Genomic DNA, 20,102 nt, shown 5'->3' on the forward strand with positions numbered 1-20,102 from the left:
CTGGAGAGCGCTCCTGTGCCTACAGAGAAGCCCCTAGCAGGAGTCTCCGTGTCCTCATCCTCATGGGCTTCCACGCTCTCTGATCTGACGAGCCACGAGCCCTTGAAGTGGGCCCTCTGTTCCTGTTGTGTTTGATGCCCAATGTCCACCCAGTGCAATGCCTGGCACACTGAAGGCCTTTCTAAAAGTTCCATGAATTAATAAGTCTCCTAAATGTGACTACTATCATTACAAACTAGAGACAAACAAAATTCATACTATTACTGTCTGACAAAAAGCCGGAAATGTTTCCCTGAAGAAATTCCCTATTTTTCAAAATAATCAAACACCCTGGGCAGAAAGCGGAGCACATTCAGTATTCCAGACATTCTAGGTCAGGGACATTCCTGGTGGTGATGCTGTCAAAGTATGGAGTGTTTCAGTTCCCGGGGACAACTCTCAGACTAAACTTAGCATGTGGATGACGGGGTCACCCAGCTCCCCAACAAGGGGCAACTATCTTCACATCTCTCCTATGGAAGCAGACACTCAGTCCTAAAGGGAGTTCATTCCATGAGACTCAGCACCATTTCTACCCTCCCTTCTTGACTGAAGGTCTGTGCAATAATAACCTATCACCTGTGCAATAATAACAAGGCTGGCCTCTTAACTGAAATATTCTTAAATCTTGGAAAGGACGGTTAACCACACCACAAAGTTCGTGCTAAGCTGCAAAAGCTTACAGCTGAAACAAAGTTATCTCTACACAGAAATTTACTTAAAAAAGAAACAACTGGGAGTAGCTAGTAAGCGGGGCTCTTTGCTGCCTGTCTCTGCCTCCCCTCCTAACACCTGCTTCTCCCTGGTCTGTGCCCTGGGAGAGGAAGGAGAGGACATGCACGCTGACAGCAGCCGACACGCCACACGTGCTCAAAAGCCCCACTGCGGCCCCACAGCAACTCCAGGTGGACAAGACTGCTGTGATCACTGTTTCTGTTTCAACAGGAGAAAAAAACGAGTTCAGAGAATTTCATCAACTTGATCAATTTCATCAACTCTAAAGTTTAAGTGGCAAAATACATCCAGATGCCATACCCCTAACACCCAGCACTGTCCTAACAGCTGACAATTTAGTTACTTCAGTGAGAATAAAAATGCCTAATGCAGCATTCACGTTTTTACAGCTTCACTGGTGTGTATTCACATATCACACAATTTACCAACTTAAAGTGTGCAGTGCAGTGGGTTTTAGTATATTCAGACACATACAACCGTCACCACAATCTAATTTTATGACATTTTCATCACTGAAGAAGCCCCACACACACTGGCAGTCCCTCCCCATTCCTGTTCCTCCCCTCCCCCACCACCCCTTCCCTGGCTTCTTTCATTTAGCGCAACATTTCTAAGTTCAGCCATACTTAGCACGCATCAGTATTTCATTCTCTATTATTAGGTTTGTTTCCACATTTCAGCTATTAATAATAATACTTCTATGAACACTCATGTACCAATTTTTGTGTAAATGCTTTTTCATTCAGCATTTGCATTTTCAAAGAGTTTTCACAACATGTGACAGAAAAATCTGAGGCTAGGCGCAGTTACGTGAGTTCATCACGCAGTGCTGGGTAACCCTCAGGGACCCTGCAGTAAACTCACACCTCCTGACTGAAGAGCTGCTCCCTCCTTAGCACCACACTGCTGGTTTCCTCTACAAGGAACGTCAAGCAACAGCATGCAGATGAGAAAACCTGCTTCTCAGGTGAGGCGCTCCCTGAATCATTCCCAATGAGCCAAACCATAAGGCAAATTTAAATTAAGCCTTACCAAATTAAGAGAAGGGGAGAACAAGTGTCAGAGGCAGGATATTCTAAAGGGCCCTCCCAGAGGACAGCCTCCTCCTCCTATGGATACACAGAAAGTTGCCAGCTGCAGAGACACACAGGGAGCCAGCATCTACTGCCCCTGGCCCCTGAGGGCACCCCGGCTATTATCTGCATGTGCCTGTGGGACTGATCCCAACCTCAGCCTGAGGCCTACAGGCCCCCAGAGCTCCCAAGGCCTCGGTGCAGAGCTGAAAAGGGGACAGCATTTGGGGGCATATATTTCTATGGTTAATTTTATAAACCCCTTTTCCAACCTCCTGAAATAATTTCTAGGCTTATAATATTTTTGGTAATAAGGTTCAGAAATATGGTTAATAATTATATTAGTAATATATAACAGCCACTTCCTAGGTAGCATTTAATTCATTTAAACCTCATCAGTTCAGTTTAGTCACTCAGTCATGTCCAGCTCTTTGCGACCCCATGGACTGCAGCACGCCAGGCCTCCCTGTCCCTCACCAGCTCCTGGAGTTTCCTCAAACTCATGTCCATCGACACAGTGATGCCATCCAACCATCTCATCCTCTTGCGACCCCTTCTCCTCCAGCCTTCAATCTTTCCCAGCCTCAGGGACTTTTCCAGTGAGTCAGTTCTCACTGACTTTGGCCACATCAGGTGGCCAAAGTATTGAAGTTTCAACTTCAGCATCAGTCCTTCAGGAGTGATTTCCTTCAGGATTGATTGGCTAGAGCTCCTTGCAGTACAAGGGACTCTCAAGAGTCTTCTCCAGCACCACAGTTCGAAAGCATCAATTCTTCGGCGCTCAGCCTTCTTTATGGTCCAACTCTCACATCCACACATGAATACTGGAAAAACCATCACTTTGACTAGACAGACCTTTGTCGGCAAAGTAATGTCTCTGCTTTTCAATATGCTGTCTAGGCTGGTCCTAGCTTTTCTTCCAAGGAGCAAGCATCTTTTAATTTCATGGCTGCAGTTACCATCGGCAGTAATTTTGGAGTGCAAAAAAGTCTCTCACTGTTTCCATTGTTTCTCCATCTATTTGTCATAGAGTGATGGGACAGGATGCCATGATCTTAGTTTTCTGAATGTTGAGTTTTAAGCCAGCTTTTTCACTCTCCTCTTTCACTTTCATCAAGAGATTCTTTAGTTTCTCTTCACTTTCTGCCATAAGTTCAGTTCAGTCGCTCAGCGTGTCCGACTCTTTGCACCCCGTGAACTGCAGCACGCCAGGACTCCCTGTCCATCACCAACTCCCGGAGTCCACCCAAACCCATGTCCATTGAGTCACTGATGCCATTCAACCATCTCATCCTCTGTTGTCCCCTTCTCCTCTTGCCCTCAACCTTTCCCAGCATCAGGGTCTTTTCAAATGAGTCAGCTCTTCACATCAGGTGGAGTTTCAGCTTCAGCATCAGTCCTTCCAAAGAAACCCCAGGACTGATCTCCTTTAGGATGGACTTCTTGGATATCCTTGCAGTCCAAGGGACTCTCAAGAGTCTTCTCCAACACCACAGTTCAAAAGCATCAATTCTTCGGCGTTCAGCTTTCTTTATAGTCCAACTCTCACATCCATGCATGACCACTGGAAAAACCAGAGCCCTGACTAGACAGACCTTTGTTCGTCTCTGCTTTTCAACATGCTGTCTAGGCTAGTCATGACTTTCCTTCCAAGGAGTAAGTGTCTTCTAATTTCATGGCTGCAATCACCATCTGCAGTGATTTTGGAGTCCAGAAAAAGAAAGTCATTCACTGTTTCCACTGTTTCTCCATCTACTTGCCATGAAGTGATGGGATCGGATGCCATGATCTTAGTTTTCTGAATGTTGAGCTTTAAGCCAACTTTTTCAGTCTCCTCTTTCACTTTCGTCAAGAGGCTCTTTAGTTCCTCTTCACTTTCTGCCATAAGGGTGGTGTCACCTGTGTAACTGAGGTTGTTGATATTTCTCCCTGCAATCTTTTTTTTTTTTAGCTTTATAATAGTCTGTTTTAATATAAACAATTGTTGGAATCAATCAATGTCCACTTCAGGAAGCTTCTTGCCTGAACCCGAAGGCACAGCTTTGTCTGTACCCTGCTCAGCAGCCTGAGGCCCCGGGTTGTCTCCTTGTCCATCCCCGCAATCTTGATTCCAACTTGTGCTTCACCCAGCCCAGCATTTTGAATGATGTACTCTGCATATAAGTTAAATAAGCAGAGTGACAATATACAGCCTTGACATACTCCTTTCCCAATTTGGAACCAGTCGGTTGTTCCATCTCCTCTTCTAACTGTTGCTTCTTGACCTGCATACAGATTTCTCAGGAGGCAGGTCAGGTGGTCTGGTATTCCCGTCTCTTTAAGAACTTTTCACAGTTTGTTGTGATCTACACAGTCAAAGGCTTTGGTATAATCAATAAAGCAGATGTTTTTCTGGAATAATCTTGCTTTTTCTATGACCCAGCAGATGTTGGCAATTTGATCTCTGGTTCCTCTGCCTTTTCTAAATCCAGCTTAAACCTCATAATAATTGTAAGACAGGTACCATGATGTTACACATACACACTTTCTTATGTGGGGAATACAAGCAGTTGGTGGGTGTACAAACTGGTACAGCTCCTTAGGAGGGTAATTTGGAGACAGCTATGCAAATTAAAGGGAGTCTTTTGGACAGCAAAGAGATCAAACCAGTGAATCCTAAGGGAAATCAACCCTGAATACTCCTTGGAAGGACTAATGCTGAAGATGAAGCTCCAGTATTTTGGTCATCTGATGAGAACAGCTGACTCACTGCAAAAGTCCCTAATGCTGGGAAAGATTGAGAACAGGAGAAGAGGGCGTCAGAGAATGAGATGGCTGAATGGCATCATCAGTGCAATGCACATGAACTTGGGCAAACTTTGGAGATGGTGAGGGACAGAGGACTCACATGCTATAGCTCATGGGGTGGCAAAGAGTCAGACATGACTGGGCGACTGAACAACATGCAAACCATCCTTGGGCCGAGCAGTTTCATTTCCGAGTCGATATCTACACATATACTTCACAGTGCCCAAAGACACGGAATACTAACCTTAGAAATCTCATAACAGTAAAAATCTGGAAATAAATACCTATCAATACAGCAGTGATTACATAAATTATATAAGTAAAAGAAAAAACCTGAGCCTATTAAAAAGAATGATATAGATTTGTGTGCTGCTATTGAGCATTTGCCAAGATGTATTAAAGAGAAACAAAATCAGTATAGTTATGTATAACAATTTTAACAATTTATTTTTTAAAGGAGGTAGGTACAGACCACTACTCCATCTGTGTGCTCTTGGGCAAGTTTCTTAACTTGCCTCATGGCTTCCTCGTCTGCAAAATGGTACAATAATCCTCCCCACAGAGTGCACAATAAAAATTACCTGTGGCTATGGCCATAACTTAATAATTATTTAATAATGATACTACCACTACTAATTTTGTCATGATTAGATGGGCTCCACCAAAAAAAATTTACTTCATATCTGCACTACGCAGTGCCAGGCACTAGGCATGTATAAAGGGCACTGGCAACAGCACCTGCCCTGCTCCCTCATCTAGTTCACAGCCCATAAGGGCTCTCTTTTCCCAGATGTCTAGCCTACATTACCTGCCCCCACCAACCGGCAACAAGAAACCGTGGACAGTAAGATGGGTCTCCACTGCCCAAACGCTCTCCCCCAGATGCACACAGATTCCATCTCTAACCAAATGCCACCTCCTCAGAGAAGCCTCCCTCACTCTCCCATCTACAACAGACCCTGCTGCCATCATCCTCCATCCCCTGTTCTGCTTCTGTGCTCTTCACAGCAGTTATTACTACCGACAGTCGACCTTTATTACTTCATCTCTCACTCTAGAACCAAGGCTCCCAAGACAGGGACATGCATCTTACCCCCTTGCTCTGTTCATCATGCCTATAGCAGTCCCCAGCACAAAACAGGTGCTCAATAACTATGCGTGAAGAAACGGGATCCAAGTTAAAGAACGCTACAGGATGGAAAATATCCTTGCAAAATAACATTTTAAAGATTACTGTTGTCACTTTATCCTGGCAGAGTAGGTTTTCAAGATACTGTTCACTTAAAATTTAAGTGTCCTCCAGACTCCACTCCTACTGCATTTAAAAATGCTATTTTTTTCCCATGTAGGAAAAATGCTATTTTTTTATGTATATTTTAAATTAATATAAAATCATATCAAATTATGCTCAACACTTTTAAGCTAACAGATATCAAAAACAATGTTATACATTAGGCACAACAATTGTTTAAAAAGGTACTTCTGGAATAAAGCTCAAAAGACAAATGAAATTAAACCTGCTTCCCTTCACTCCTTCCAACTCAAGCCTCCTGTACGTAGAAGGTTAGAACAAGCATGAACTATTAAACAGCTCTGTTAAAGTTTAATATTATGCTATGTCAAAGTTCCTAAATATTTTAAATATTTGAAAGAGCCATGTGACAGCTAGTAAGCACTGAACAAACTGAGCAGGTATCAGCATATTTAATCTGCTACTTAACCCAGTCTCAGATTCAGCTTTTAAAACCTCAGACTAAAGGAAATTCAAAAAAGGACAGCCCTCTACTTACCAAAATAACTTGCCAAAGCATAGGGGAAAATAAAAACAAAATGTTCTATCAGATTCACAGGTAAAGCAGGTAAAATTTTGCTGTTACTGTTGCTTCAGTGACTTTCCATTCTCAAGGAGGCTAAGTGAAGTTGCTCAGTTGTGCCAGACCCTCTGCGAGCCCATGGACTGTAGCCTGCCAGGCTACTCCATCCATGGGATTTTCCAGGCAAGAGCACTGGAGTGAGCTGCCATTTCCTTCTCCACAGTAGGCTAGGAGTTTATGTGTAAAAGAAAATGTTGCCATTCACCATCTACAACATAGTAAAATTTTAAAGTCCTACTGCTAACAAAATAGAGCAAACAAGGCTTAAGAATGTTTATAGGAAGAAATAATGATTCAGAACCCAACAATGCAAAATTCACAACATCTGCAATCCAATAAAAAATTACCCAACAAGCAAAGAAGCAGAAAAACAAGATCCATATTGGAGATATAAATCAATCAAACTAACCGAGAACTGAAAGTCAAGTTAAAATTAGTGGACAAGGTCACTAAAACAGTTAGTACAACTATATTACATACATTCAAAACCTCAAGTAGAAAGATGGAAGATATAAAAATGACACAAATCGAAATTCTAAAGATGAAAGCTACACCCTGTAAGATGAACATTTACACTGAACAAGATTAATGGTAGATTAAACACTGTACAAGAGAGTAGTGAATTTGAAGACAAAGCAATTAAAAAAAAAAAAGGCAAAGGAAAAAGACAACCAAATAAATGAACAGAGCATCCCTCAGCTGTTGGTCAACTTTAAATAGTCCAACATGAATGGAACTGGAGTTCTCAAAGACAACATCGAGAAGCAAATATACATGAAAAGATAATGACCAAAATTTTCTCAAGTTTGATGAACAAACCCACAGATCTATAAATCTGGATCTATAAATTAGGTTCTATAAACCCAGAGATCCAAGAAAGCTGGTCAATGAACCCCAAGCACAAGAAACATGAAAAAAAGAAAAACCCACTGAATTCAAAAGCACATCAAGGGACTCTCCTGGTAGTCCAGTGGCTAAGGTTCCTTGCTCCCAAGGCAGGAGGCCCGGGTTCAACTTCTAGTCAGGGAACTAGATCCCACATGCCACAACCAAAGATCCTGCATGCCACAACTAAGAACTGGTATGGTCAAATAAAGAAATTAAAGAAATAATTGAAATTAAAGTGTTTTAATCAAAATCAAATTGCCAACATCCGCCGGATCATGGGAAAAGCAAGAGAGTTTCAGAAAAACATCTATTTCTGCTTTATTGACTATGCCAAAGCCTTTGACTGTGTGGATCACAATAAACTGGAAAATTCTGAAAGAGATGGGAATACCAGACCACCTGACCGGCCTCTTGAGAAACCTACAGCAGGTCAGGAAGCAACAGTTAGAACTGGACATGGAACAACAGACTGGTTCCAGATAGGAAAAGGAGTACATCAAGGCTGTATATTGTCACCCACTTATTTAACTTATATGCAGAGTACATCATGAGAAACGCTGGGCTGGAAGAAGCACAAGCTGGAATCAAGACTGCCTGGAGAAATGTCAATCACCTCAGATATGCAGATGACATCACCCTTATGGCAGAAAGTGAAGAGGAACTAAAAAGCCTCTTGATGAAGGTCAAAGAGGAGAGTGAAAAAGTTGGCTTAAAACTCAACATTCAGAAAACGAATATCATGGCATCTGGTCCCATCACTTCATGGGAAATAGATGGGGAAACAGTGGAAACAGTGTCAGACTTTATTTTTGGGGGCTCCAAAATCACTGTAGATGGTGATTGTAGCCATGAAATTAAAAGACGCTTACTCCTTGGAAGGAAAGTTATGACCAACCTAGATAGCATATTGCAAAGCAAAGACATTACTTTGCCAACAAAGTTCCATCTAGTCAAGGCTATGGTTTTTCCAGTGGTCGTGTATGGATGTGACAGTTGGACTGTGAAGAAAGCTGAGCGCCGAAGAATTGATGTTTTTGAACTGTGGTGTTGGAGAAGACTCTTGAGAGTCCCCTGGACTGCAAGGAGATCCAACCAGTCCATTCTGAAGGAGATCAGCCCTGGGATTTCTTTGGAAGGAATGATGCTAAAGCTGAAACTCCAGTACTTTGGCCATCTCATGTGAAGAGTTGACTCACTGGAAAAGACTCTGATGCTGGGAGGGATTGGGGGCAGGAGGAGAAGGGGACGACAGAGGATGAGATGGCTGAATGGCATCACTGACTTGATGGACGTGAGTCTGAGTGAACTCCGGGAGTTGGTGACGGACAGGGAGGCCTGGCGTGCTGCGGTTCGTGGGGTCGCAAAGAGTCGGACACAACTGAGCGACTGAACTGAACTGAACTGAACGTCTCATTTGTCCAGATGAGCTACAATATGTATAGCATAGCTTTTTCAGCACAATCTTTCACACCCAAAGGCATGAGATAAGTAATAGATGGGGGTGCATTTAAGAGGAGTTAATGCACCATTAGTAATGATTCCTCTCTCGTTTTTGCCCTCAAGTATATTCTAAATATGTGATAATAACACACTTAAGCAGCACCTATAGCTTACAAGGTACTTTTTAATTTAATCATCATACCAATTCTTTTTTTTTTTAATATTTATTTTTATTTATTGGCTGCATTGGGTTGTGGCACACAGGCTCTCCACTTGCACCTCCAGAGCATGCAGGCTTAGTTACTATGCGGCATGTGGGATCTTAGTTCCCTGACCAGGAATTGAACTCATGTCCCCTGAACTGCAAGGTGGACTCTTAACCCGTGGACCACCAGGAAGTCCCAAATCATCATACCAATTCTTTGACGTACTTATGGAGGGCATTACCATACCCACTGTACAAATGAGGAAACTGAAGTTCAAAAAAGGGAAGTGATGTGTCCAAGGATGTGAGGTGGAGAAAGTGATGGAGGTGAGGGTAGAAAAGGAGCTTTGCCATTTCCTGGGTTCTTCCTCTGGGCCAGGTACAGTGCTAGCTTAAGATTAACCTAGCAAAACGTGCAGCAACAGGGAGGGACCTAGAAATGATCATACTAAGTAAGGTTAAGACAGAAAGACAAATACCATATATCACTTATATGCAAAATCTAAGAAGATAATAATAATGAACTTATTTACAAAAAAGAAACAGATTCACAGACTTCAAAAACAAACTTACGGTTACCAAAAGGGAACGGGGGGAGATAAGTTTGGAGTTTGGGATTAACATATACACACTACCATATATGAAATTATCAGCAAGGACCTACAGTATGACATAGAGAACTCTACTGAATATTCTGCATTAACCTATATCGGAAAAGAATCTGGAAAAAAAAGGATATATGTACAACAATCATTTTCCTGTACACCTGAAACTAACGCAACATTGTAAATCAACTATACTCCAAAATAAAATAAAAATTAAACGCAATGAAAGACCTATTTAGTGAAGAAAGTTAAACAACTAGGTATAATCAGGTCTTTCTAACTCCAAGTAGTGCTCACTATTAAACCACAGCTGAAATGTATTATCTAAAGGACAAACATTCATTCTGGGTTAGAACTAGAATAATGAAGCTGAAACTTCTACTCAAAGAAAAGTAAAGCAGATTTCCTGAACAATGGGGAGTCTTTATTTCATTTACTATAATGGATAAAGCCCACAACGGTAGCCCTGCAGCCAATATCACGTGGCATCTCAGGACAGTGCTTCTCCTCCGTAGTTCCTTACTGCAGACCAAAGCAGGAAGCAACAAAACAAAGTCCACTGGCAAACAAAACAAATAAGGGCAGAAGGCAGATGTCTAACTTGGTCTAACAAAAAAATTTAAACTCCAGGCAGAAATCAGCAAATGATGCTCCACCTGAAGCCAAGTCCAGCCCACTGCCTATTTTTATAAGGACCACAAGCTTTGATTTTTAAAGGCTAGAAAAAATAATATACGATGGACATGAAAATCAATTCAAATGTCAGCATCCATAAATAAGGTTTTATGGGACAGCAGTATCACATACAAATGACCTATGGCTGCTTTCACGCAACAGCAAAGCTGAATAGTTTAGCTGCAACAGAGACCATATAGCTCTCAAAGCCTAAGGAAAGGCCTGGCGGCTTGGCTGGTAAGGACTCTGCCTGCAGCGCAGGAGACCTGGGTCCCATCCCTGGATCAGGAAGATCCCCTGGAGAAGGGAATGGCGAACACTCCAGTATTCTTCCCTGGAGAATCTCTTGGACAGAGGAGCCTGGTGGGAGCTCAAGTCCATGGGGTTAAAGAGAGTCGCACACGGCTGAGCGACTAACACTCACTCCAAGCCTAAAATTTTTTTTTTTTTTTTTTTTTTTGCCTTCTGGTCCGGAGGGAAGCAGCGGCTGGACCTCCAGCGACAGGGCCCTTGGTCAGCTTTCCTGCGTGACCGCTGGGAGTAGGGGCTGCTCCCCCCACCTCGGCCACCACCACTGGGCCCGGCAGAGTCCATCCCAGCTGTGGCCCCTCATCTAAAATATTTATTATCTGGCCCTTTACAAAAAGTCTGTCAACTTCTGCTTTGAGGGAACAGATGAGCCTTTAATAATTTGCCATGAACTTTATTTCCCACAGCTAAGCTTCTAAAAAATTAACTGAAGATCACTAATGCAACAAATATTTCTTAAGGACCTGCTCTATTCCAGGCACTGTGCTGGCCTCAGGAACAGGAATAAACAAGGCAGAGCCTCTGCCCTCACAGGGAAGACGGGAGCCCACAGTCATAACGAGGCGACTGAAGCGACAGGACTGAGGCAGTGCGCACAAGGCAGGCAGCACAGCCTGGTGCTGCAGAGCGTCATCTCCAGAGTCAGACATCCTTGGTTTGAATCCCAGCTCCACCACCTCCTATGTGACCTTGGCAATCACTTAAACTTTCTTGGTTTTCCCATCTGATGAGATGAAAATAGTATCCACTCAATAGGATTGTTTTAAGGATTAAATTAGATAATATTGGACTAGCAAAAAAAAAAAAAAAAATACAGGTTTTTCCATAACATCTTACAGAAACACCTAAACAAACTTTTTGGCTCCCACACATAAAAAGTACAATGGCTAGCACACAGTATTTAAAAAGATAAAAATTTAAGCTTATAAACTGGATTTAGAAAACCTGTGTTGCCACTTAAAAGCATATCCCTATTTTGAATAGTCATTTAAACAGAGGGAGTGACAGATATTGAAGGAAAGTCCAAAGGCATTTAACCACAATGTATGCACTCAATGTGGACTGTAACCCCACCTTCACAAGCTCAGTAAAAAAATAATAATAAGAGCTAGACAGGTTCTAGAAGGCCACGTAAATGCAGCAAAAATGGGCAAGTGGAAGAACGTAAAAAAGTGAGCTGGGCGATCATCCTAAGAAATCTGGGGGAGCTCTCCGACTCGGTGGTTAGGACTCAGTGCTCTCACTGCCAGGGACCGGGGTTCAACCCTTGGTCAGGATTATTTCCCCAAGCCATAGGGCCACAGACAGAAAAAAAAGAAGAAATTTGGATTTTGTTCTAAGTATAAAGGGAAGTCATTGGATTGATTTGTTTGTAAAATTGCTTAATTTATTCTGAGTACATAATCCAATTACATGAATCAAAACTCAAAAAGTTTATTTATGAGGTAATCCAGTAAAATATAAGGCTTCTTCCCACTTCTATCCCACAGCCACATAGTTACCTAAAGGCAACTGTTAATACTTTACTGGTCTTTGAGCAGTTTTAGACAGGCAGACCGTGATCTAATTTCCATTGTATGTAAATCACTCTGGCTGCCAGGTGGAGATAAAGTAGAAAGGACGGACCTCGGGGGACCAGCTGCACGCTGCTGTGGTAGTCCAAGAGAGCAATGACAGCCAGTGGGCCCCAGGTGCTAACAGTGGTGATGCGACAGAAGGACTGATGCAGGACGTATTCTAAAGGTAGAACTGAAAAAACTGACGTCACCAGATAGCATTAATGACTACAGCTGTAAGCACTGGTTTTCACACACTGAAGTCTGCGGGTCTAGTATTTTAGACTTTAATGGCTAAATACTCAAGAGTTCAGTGATTATGAAGACAGGTAATACATGAGAGAATAGATAACAGAAAAAGATTACTAAAACATGATATTTACAATACTGGATTAATACTGTGTCCATATGAATTAGATGATTTTATGTTAGAAATGACATTTTTGAAGCCAACTCCAAACTGTATTATTGCAGTTGAGGGACTGAAATAGCAACTATTAAAAAAAAAAAAAAAAAGTATAACATCAGTATTGGCTAACTACCACATGAGAGAAGGCTGAAGTCTTCTCAACAGAACAGAATTCAAGAGTATGACATCACACTTATGTGAAGTACTTCTTACCATTCTGATCACTTCAAATGCATCAGAAAAATTTCACCAAGTTACAGTATAAGTGAAAAAAATAGCCATTAATTGACAAGAACATTCATTAAAAAGCAGTCATATCTTCCTGAATAAGTATGGCACACCATATACAGGAGAACAATGCAACTGAAAGGAATGAGAAATACGTCTATACTAGAGTCTGGCGCAGATGCCACAGGTTAAGTGGGGAAAAAAGCCTGATGGCATCAGGGAAGCGCAAATCAAAACTACAAGCGACCACCTCATGCCCATCAGGACAGCCACTGTGGCCACTATCAAGAAAAGGAAACAAATGTTCCCAAGGATGTGACAAAATTGGAGTCCTTTTGCTCTACTGGTGGGAATATATCAATAAAATGGTACGGCCATTGTGGAAAACAGTACAATGGTTACTCAAAATTTTTTAAACAGAATTACCATCTGATTCAGCAATTCCATTCCTGAGTACAGACGCAAAGAACTGAAAGTAGGGTCTCAAGGAGGTATTTGTACATTCATGTTCATAGCAGCAGTATTCACAATTGCTGATTTATGGAAGCAAAACAAATATTTGCAGAGGGATGAATGAATAAACAAGTGTGGTATTTACATACAATGGAATATTACTCAGCCTTAAAAAAGAAGAAAATTCTGATACTTTCTATAACATGCATGAACCCTGAGAACACTATAAGTGAAATTAGGTCAGACAGAAAGACAAATACCACATGATTCCACTTATACATGGAACCTCAAAAGAAGACAAAAAGCAATTCCTTAGCCAGTATTTTATAATAACTATAAATGGAGTATAACCAATATTCCAACAATTATTAAATAATAATTTAAAAATTATTTATCACTACACTGTATACCTGTAACTTACATGGTATTTCTTCAATTTGAAAAAAAAAAAGAAAAAGAAAAAGCAATTCCTAAACATTAAATACAAAATAAAAAACAAAAGAACACTACACATCCAGTGGTAGCAAAGTCATGCAGTAACTACTACTCTAAGCAATTTTAAAACACAGTAATTTGACCGACTACGTATTCCAAATAAGAATACAAAAAACCCTCTTAAACACCTTTTATTAGTTGGTGGTAGTGTTCATATTATTCTTCTGATACTGAAATACAGTGCATTATAAAACAATGAGTAATTAGAGTCAAGACGTTTGTCTTAGAAGAAAAAAGAGACACATATAAGATTAAAAAGGTTAAACAGAATTCTGTCATCTTGCTTTACAACTAAAAGTGTCAGTAATCCGCCATGTGTGCACTGAAAAGACTTACAAACAATGATCAATTTAGCAGCAATAAACAACTCCACGGCACAGACTGTAATTACTAAATATTATTTATTCATTAAAAAAAATCAAGGCCGCTTGGAGAAATGATGATTCCAGGGCTGGGACAAAAAATGTACAACATGAGCCTGGTGTGGTTTGTCATACCAGAAAAAAGAGCAATCAAAGACTTGTGTCTAAAGGATTTAGGAGCCAATTTGAACAGATTTCTATTACACAATGATGGAACAATTTGAGTCTCAATAAGGATCTACGATGAACTGAACCATATAAATACGTTTAAATCCATGAATTCACAATGACACAAATACATATACACAACTCACTGGCTACTTTCGGAGGATGCCAACTCATTATTTTGAAAACTAATATAAAATGTAGCAGGCTTTAGCATTTATCCTGCCTTTCCTAAGAGAGTTACAATTCAAGGCAACCAAATAATGAAGGAAAGGAAATTTCTTTATAGAAATACTCCAGCTAATAAATGATGAAGTTATATAATTAAAATAGCAACATTTTTAATACCTAATGAAAGAATGACTCTAAACATTGAGCATTAAGGGATCCAAACATGAAGAAAGACTACTTGCAGCAATACTGACTGACCTAAGATTATCATACTAAGTGCAGCAAGACAAGGAAAGACATTGTGTATCACTTCCGCGAAATCTAAAAAATTATACAAATGAACTTATTTACAAAACAGACTCACAGACTAAACAAATTTATAGCTGCCAAAGGGGAAAGAGGGGGCAAAATAAATTGGAGATTTGGGATTAACAGATACACATTACTATATAAAAAACAGATTTAAAAGTACCTACCATATAGCACAAGGAACTATATTCAATATCTTCTAATAACTTATAATGGAAAGAAGCTGAAGAGAATATGTATTTGATATACACATGATATATATACCTGAAACACTATAAATCATCTATACTTCAATTTAAAAGACTACTAATCCTTATCTGTTACTAACCTATAAAGTCTTCTTGCCAAAAATAAATCAAACCTGAATCTGATAATGCCTTTAGCTCTAACTAAATTACATTATGTTTACAGCAAATACTATGTAGATAAACTACAGAACAGAATAAAATCCAGACTGGGAGTAATTCCACAGGACAAACCAACAATTTCAGCAACAAATAAATCACAAGCGACAACAAAAGATGGAGGAGGAGCCTATAGATTAAAACATGTCACAATGTACGCATTTGGATCCTGATTCAAACTGTTAAAAATCAAGAAAATATTCATACAGAAATATTTAACAGCTAAAATCATATGACATCTTGAGTATGAGGATACAGGTAAAGCAAAATTAGCCATGAGTGAAGTAACTACAGAAGCTAGATGAGGGTAGAGAGGTTTATTATACTAGTCTCTCTACATGTGGTGGGAAGAATTAAACATGTAAAAATAAATAAGTCCAATTTAATCTCTAAGTTTCATATAATAAAATGTCTTTTTGATATTAGCTCTCAAACTGTTAAAAATTATGACAATCAAGAAAATGTTAAACCGGTTGGATATCTGATTTTTTTTTTTAATTTTTTTAAAGTATCTTTTAAAGCACTTCAGTATTTACTGATTCAATACAAGGACAACTTGAAACAACTAACTAAAGACTAATAATCATCTAAAGAAACACCTTTTATAGCAAAATCAGTAACAACTGAATACCAAACACAACCTTACCAATATCAGACAACATCAAAGAGTTAAAGGAAAAAATGGCTAGCTGTATAAATTATATTTTAGAGAGGAAACTATCCCACCTTTTGAAGACTGGGTAGAATTTAGCTTCACGTCTTTCGGTAAGCCTCTGTAACTGAAACCACACAAGTAATTTGTCCTGCTGTAAACCACATCAAAACTCTGAAAAACAGTTGGGACTGCCAAAACCATTCACTTCCTTAAAAAACAACTTTACCATTCTAGTGTAACCCACAATCAGAATACCAAGATTCTGGATTTAAATAACTAATTTACACGTGGGCTGGCACCTGCCCGCTAACTAAAGACCCCAGCTGTGCAATCCCACCCTCATACAATTCATCTTTGCCTGGGGTGCCCTCCCCTCTATGGCGCTCATCGACTCCAGCTTCACTGGGCGCCTTCACTGATGTGTTTAAGACGACAGAGTAGACCTTTCAACAGCTTATTTCCTATCATTAAGAAGTAACATTTTTCACCCGCAAAAAAAAAAAATCCTTCTGTAACAATTTACGAGCAGCATTGCATACAACGCTCAGCTATGTTTTTGGCCCGTGCGGATATGACAAATTGCTTTCTGTCATTTAGGCATAAAATCATCTGGTCACACCACTGCTGGCAGTTTCAGGTTAACCAAAAAAATAACTTATTTTAAGGTAAGAATGCATGAAGTGAACGCAAAAGCTTACGAAATCTCCTGACCATGAATTACTCGAGCAAAAATACAACGGTTAACAGGCAAGAGACCCTCTGACACTCCCCGAGACGAAAAAGAAAGAGAGGGCGAGGAGGACCAACAGTCCCTTCCCTAATCAAGTTGCAGGACAGCCCTATTACCGTCCGCAGGCAGATGTGGCTTCTCTCTCAGGGCAGAAGCTGTCGTTTTCTTAAAAAAAAAAAAAAAAAAAGAGCAGACAGCTGGCACGATCCGGATGCCCGCGTCTGCCTGCGTCTGTGCACGAACCCTGGAGCCGTTGGCACCGCGGGGCCACGGGCCGGGCCACCGTCCAGCCCGCGCCCTCCTTCTCCACAGGGACCCCCGAAGCCCACCACCCAGCCCACCGACAAGCTGTCCAGCCGTCTCCACAGACCAGCCCCTGGGGCCAAGGGTCTGCAGGATAGAGGCACCCCCCACCCCGCCTCCGCCCTTCAAGGCCGACGGCCGAAAGGCGGGGACCCCTCCCAAGGCGGCCCCCGCCCTCCGTGCCGCAGCCGAAGGCCCGCCGCTCTGCCTGCAGCCCCGAGGCCGCCGCCGCGCTGCGCACCAGCCTCACCTCAGAGGCGAATGGCGGGCAGCGCGAAGGCTCCTAGGTCCCAGTGCGACAGCCGCCCGTCCGCTCCGGCGACTCCGGCTCCGGCTCCGCCCCCTGTCCGCCGCGCGAACCCCGGCCCGCAGCCCCGGCCCGCCCGGCCTCCCGCCCCCTCAGCCCTCCTCACAGCCCCAGCCGCCCGAGCTGGGTGCGGCCTGCGGCGCCGCAGCCCATCAACGCGCCACCCCATAGGCCCAGCCCTTACCGCACCTCCCAGCAACCCGTGCTGCTATTGGCTGGGCTCGGGCGGCGCCGCGGGGCGGGGCCGAGGCGGCGAGGGGCGGGGCCTGAGCGGGCGGGGTTGCCGCCTGTTGGCAGAGTCGGACTTAGGCCGCCCAGCCCCAGCCTGGACCGGGCGGGGTCCAGCGCGTGGGGACCGTCGCTCGCAGGCCCACATGCCTCGTCGCTGAAACAGGTCGGGCCGGCGTGCCGGTGGCGCCTGCTCACCCGAAGCCTCTCGGCCACTCATTCATTGTCGATGGTGAGGCTCTTGGAAGCCTCATTCATTTGTCGTTGGTCAGGCTCTTGGACGGAGAAGGCAATGGCACCCCACTCCAGTACTCTTGCCTGGAAAATCCCATGGATGGAAGAGCCTGGTGGGCTGCAGTCCATGGGGTCGCGGAGAGTCAGACACGACTGAGCGACTTCACTTTCACTTTTCACTTTCACGCATTGGAGAAGGAAATGGCAACCCACTCCAGTGTTCTTGCCTGGAGAATCCCAGGGACGGGGGAGCCTGTTGGGCTGCCGTCTATGGGGTCGCACAGAGTCGGACACGACTGAAGTTACTTCACTTCACTTAGGCTCTTGGAGGGCAGGTTTGCAGGAAGCGCAGGAGCTCGATCCAAAGGATCCGTTCCAGGCCCTTCTCGGCCTAAGACCCCAGGCCTCTCCCTGCCCGACTCGCCCACTCTTCCAGTGGACGGACTCTGCCCCTGTGCCCAGTCTGTGCTCCTGTGCCCAGAGTTTGGGGCCGGGCTGGCAGCCAGGGTGGGGCCAAGACAGCGAGACCTGTGGATCCTGATAAGGCTCTGTCGATGCGGCCACTGCCTGATGCCCGGAGCCTGGCATGCTGATGCTGGATGAGCGAGAGCACCAGGGACCTTCGCAGAACCAGGGCATCAGTGAGACCAGGCCATCTGCCAGTGACCTGGAGGCACCTCCCCAAACTGCCCCTCCTGTTGGTCTCATAGGAGTCCTCAGAAGACGCAGGAGCCATATGGGCCAGCTCCCTTTATGCCCATAGAAAGTTGAGGCCCAGAGCTGGGCAGTGAAGGAATAGTGTGGAATCCAGGCCTGCCCTCCCAGCAGGGTCCTCCTTGGCCTGACCTGCAGAAGGGTCAGGGACACTCTCCGTGGATAAGAGACAGCGACCTCTGATCTCCTGGATGCGGACTTGTCTCAAGACAAGACTCAGAATTCTGCATCACTCACTTTGTTTTCCTTTCACCCAACAAAAGAGCCTGGCCCACAGGAGATGTCAGTGGGGGCTTGCTGAAGGGAGGGGAGTAGATGACCACTGAGCACGTTAAGTGGTGACACAGAAGATACGAAAAAGACCCAGGTCAAACAAAGGTGAAAAGCGTAAGGTGAGACGCAGCAACATGGCTCGATAAGCACAGGGACCAGACTCCCAGAGGAGAGGGCGAGTTGCGAAGAACAGTCTGGAATGTGTGGTGGGAAAGGGAGTATCCGTGTGGCTTTGAGGCCAACTGCAGCAGTGGGGGCCACACAGTTTATCCCTCTATCCATCGTCCGGAAGTTCTCCCAGGTACGTGGACCAGTGAAAACACTGAAGAGTCCATGTCTCAATGGACTGAACTGAATGTGAGAAACATTAAGTGGATCTGAGCTCTTCAAGGGGTGGACTTAGTCGCCATTGGTGCCCAGCCCACATCCCTGTTCTGGGTGGGTGCTCCAAGTGGTCCACTCTCCAGGCGCTGTGAGTGTGAGCTGCTAATTGCCACGGACCCCCTTTCTCCAGAGTGCTGCCTCGCCCAGGAGGTTATCTCCCTACCTGAACAATACCTGGCTGACCTGGGGTACAAAAGGCTGGTCCCTTCAAAGCAAAACCAACTATGTAGAACAGTCATACTCCAGATTCCCTTGCTGCTGCTGCTGCGGCTAAGTCGCTTCAGTCGTGTCCGACTCTGTGAGACCCCATAGACGGCATCCCCGTCCCTGGGATTCTCCAGGCAAGAACACTGAAGTGGGTCCAGATTCCCTTAGGTCCAGGTTAAAGCTACCCTCCAGCTGAACCACCTCTTCCCCTTGTTTTTCCCTTTGCACTATGCTAATTCCCCCATTCAGCTTATCCTGAGAACATTCCCTCAATAAATCACTTGCACAAGATTCCTCTTCAAAGTTTTGCTTCTGAAGAACCCAATCTTAAGAAAACTGCATATAAGAAACACTATCTACACGTTAACACCAAAAAAGTATACAACCCAATTAAGGAATGGGCAAGAGACTTGAATAGACATTTCTCCAAAGATAAGCACATGAAAAGATGCGCAACATCATTAAGCATTAAAAAATTGCAAATCAAAACCACCATGAGATACCATTTAACATCCATTAGGATTGCCATTTTATTTTAAAAAAAGAAAGTAAGTATTGACAAGGAGTGGAGAAATTGGAATGCTTGTGCATTGCTGGTGGAAATGTAAAATGGTGCAATCAGTGGGGAAAATGGTGTGGTGGTTCTTCAAAAAGTTAAAGAATTACCATATGCCATAGCAATTGCACTTCGTGGTATATATGAGACTAACATCTGTACATGCATGTTCATAGCAGCATTATTAACCATAAACAAAAGGAGGAAGCAATTTAAGTGTCTTTGATAGACTGATAAACAAAATGTGGTCTGTCCATACAATGGAATAATATTCAGCCTTAAAAAGGAAATTCTGCCATCGGCTACAATATGAATCTTAAAAGACATAA

At 43.1% G+C, this 20,102-nt stretch overlaps 1 protein-coding gene across 11 annotated transcripts in view; it reads right to left on the reverse strand.

Annotated features, from left to right (window-relative positions):
• ADD1 (adducin 1) overlaps positions 1-17,278 on the reverse strand; it is a 91,135-nt gene extending 73,857 nt beyond the window's left edge. For 6 of the 11 annotated variants that reach the window (XM_019963228.2, XM_019963226.2, XM_019963227.2 and 3 more), the window contains exon 1: positions 17,121-17,277. The gene's annotated coding sequence lies outside the window, so the exon portion shown is untranslated. Of the gene's footprint in view, positions 1-15,908; positions 15,962-16,683; positions 16,705-17,120 lie in introns of those variants that run through there. The other 5 variants (XM_019963223.2, XM_019963230.2, XM_070790932.1 and 2 more) reach the window with 3 other exon arrangements.
• Positions 17,279-20,102: the final 2,824 nt, after the last annotated feature.

This window comes from Bos indicus, chromosome 6 (assembly GCF_029378745.1).
Source record: "Bos indicus isolate NIAB-ARS_2022 breed Sahiwal x Tharparkar chromosome 6, NIAB-ARS_B.indTharparkar_mat_pri_1.0, whole genome shotgun sequence".
Lineage (NCBI taxonomy): Eukaryota > Metazoa > Chordata > Mammalia > Artiodactyla > Bovidae > Bos > Bos indicus.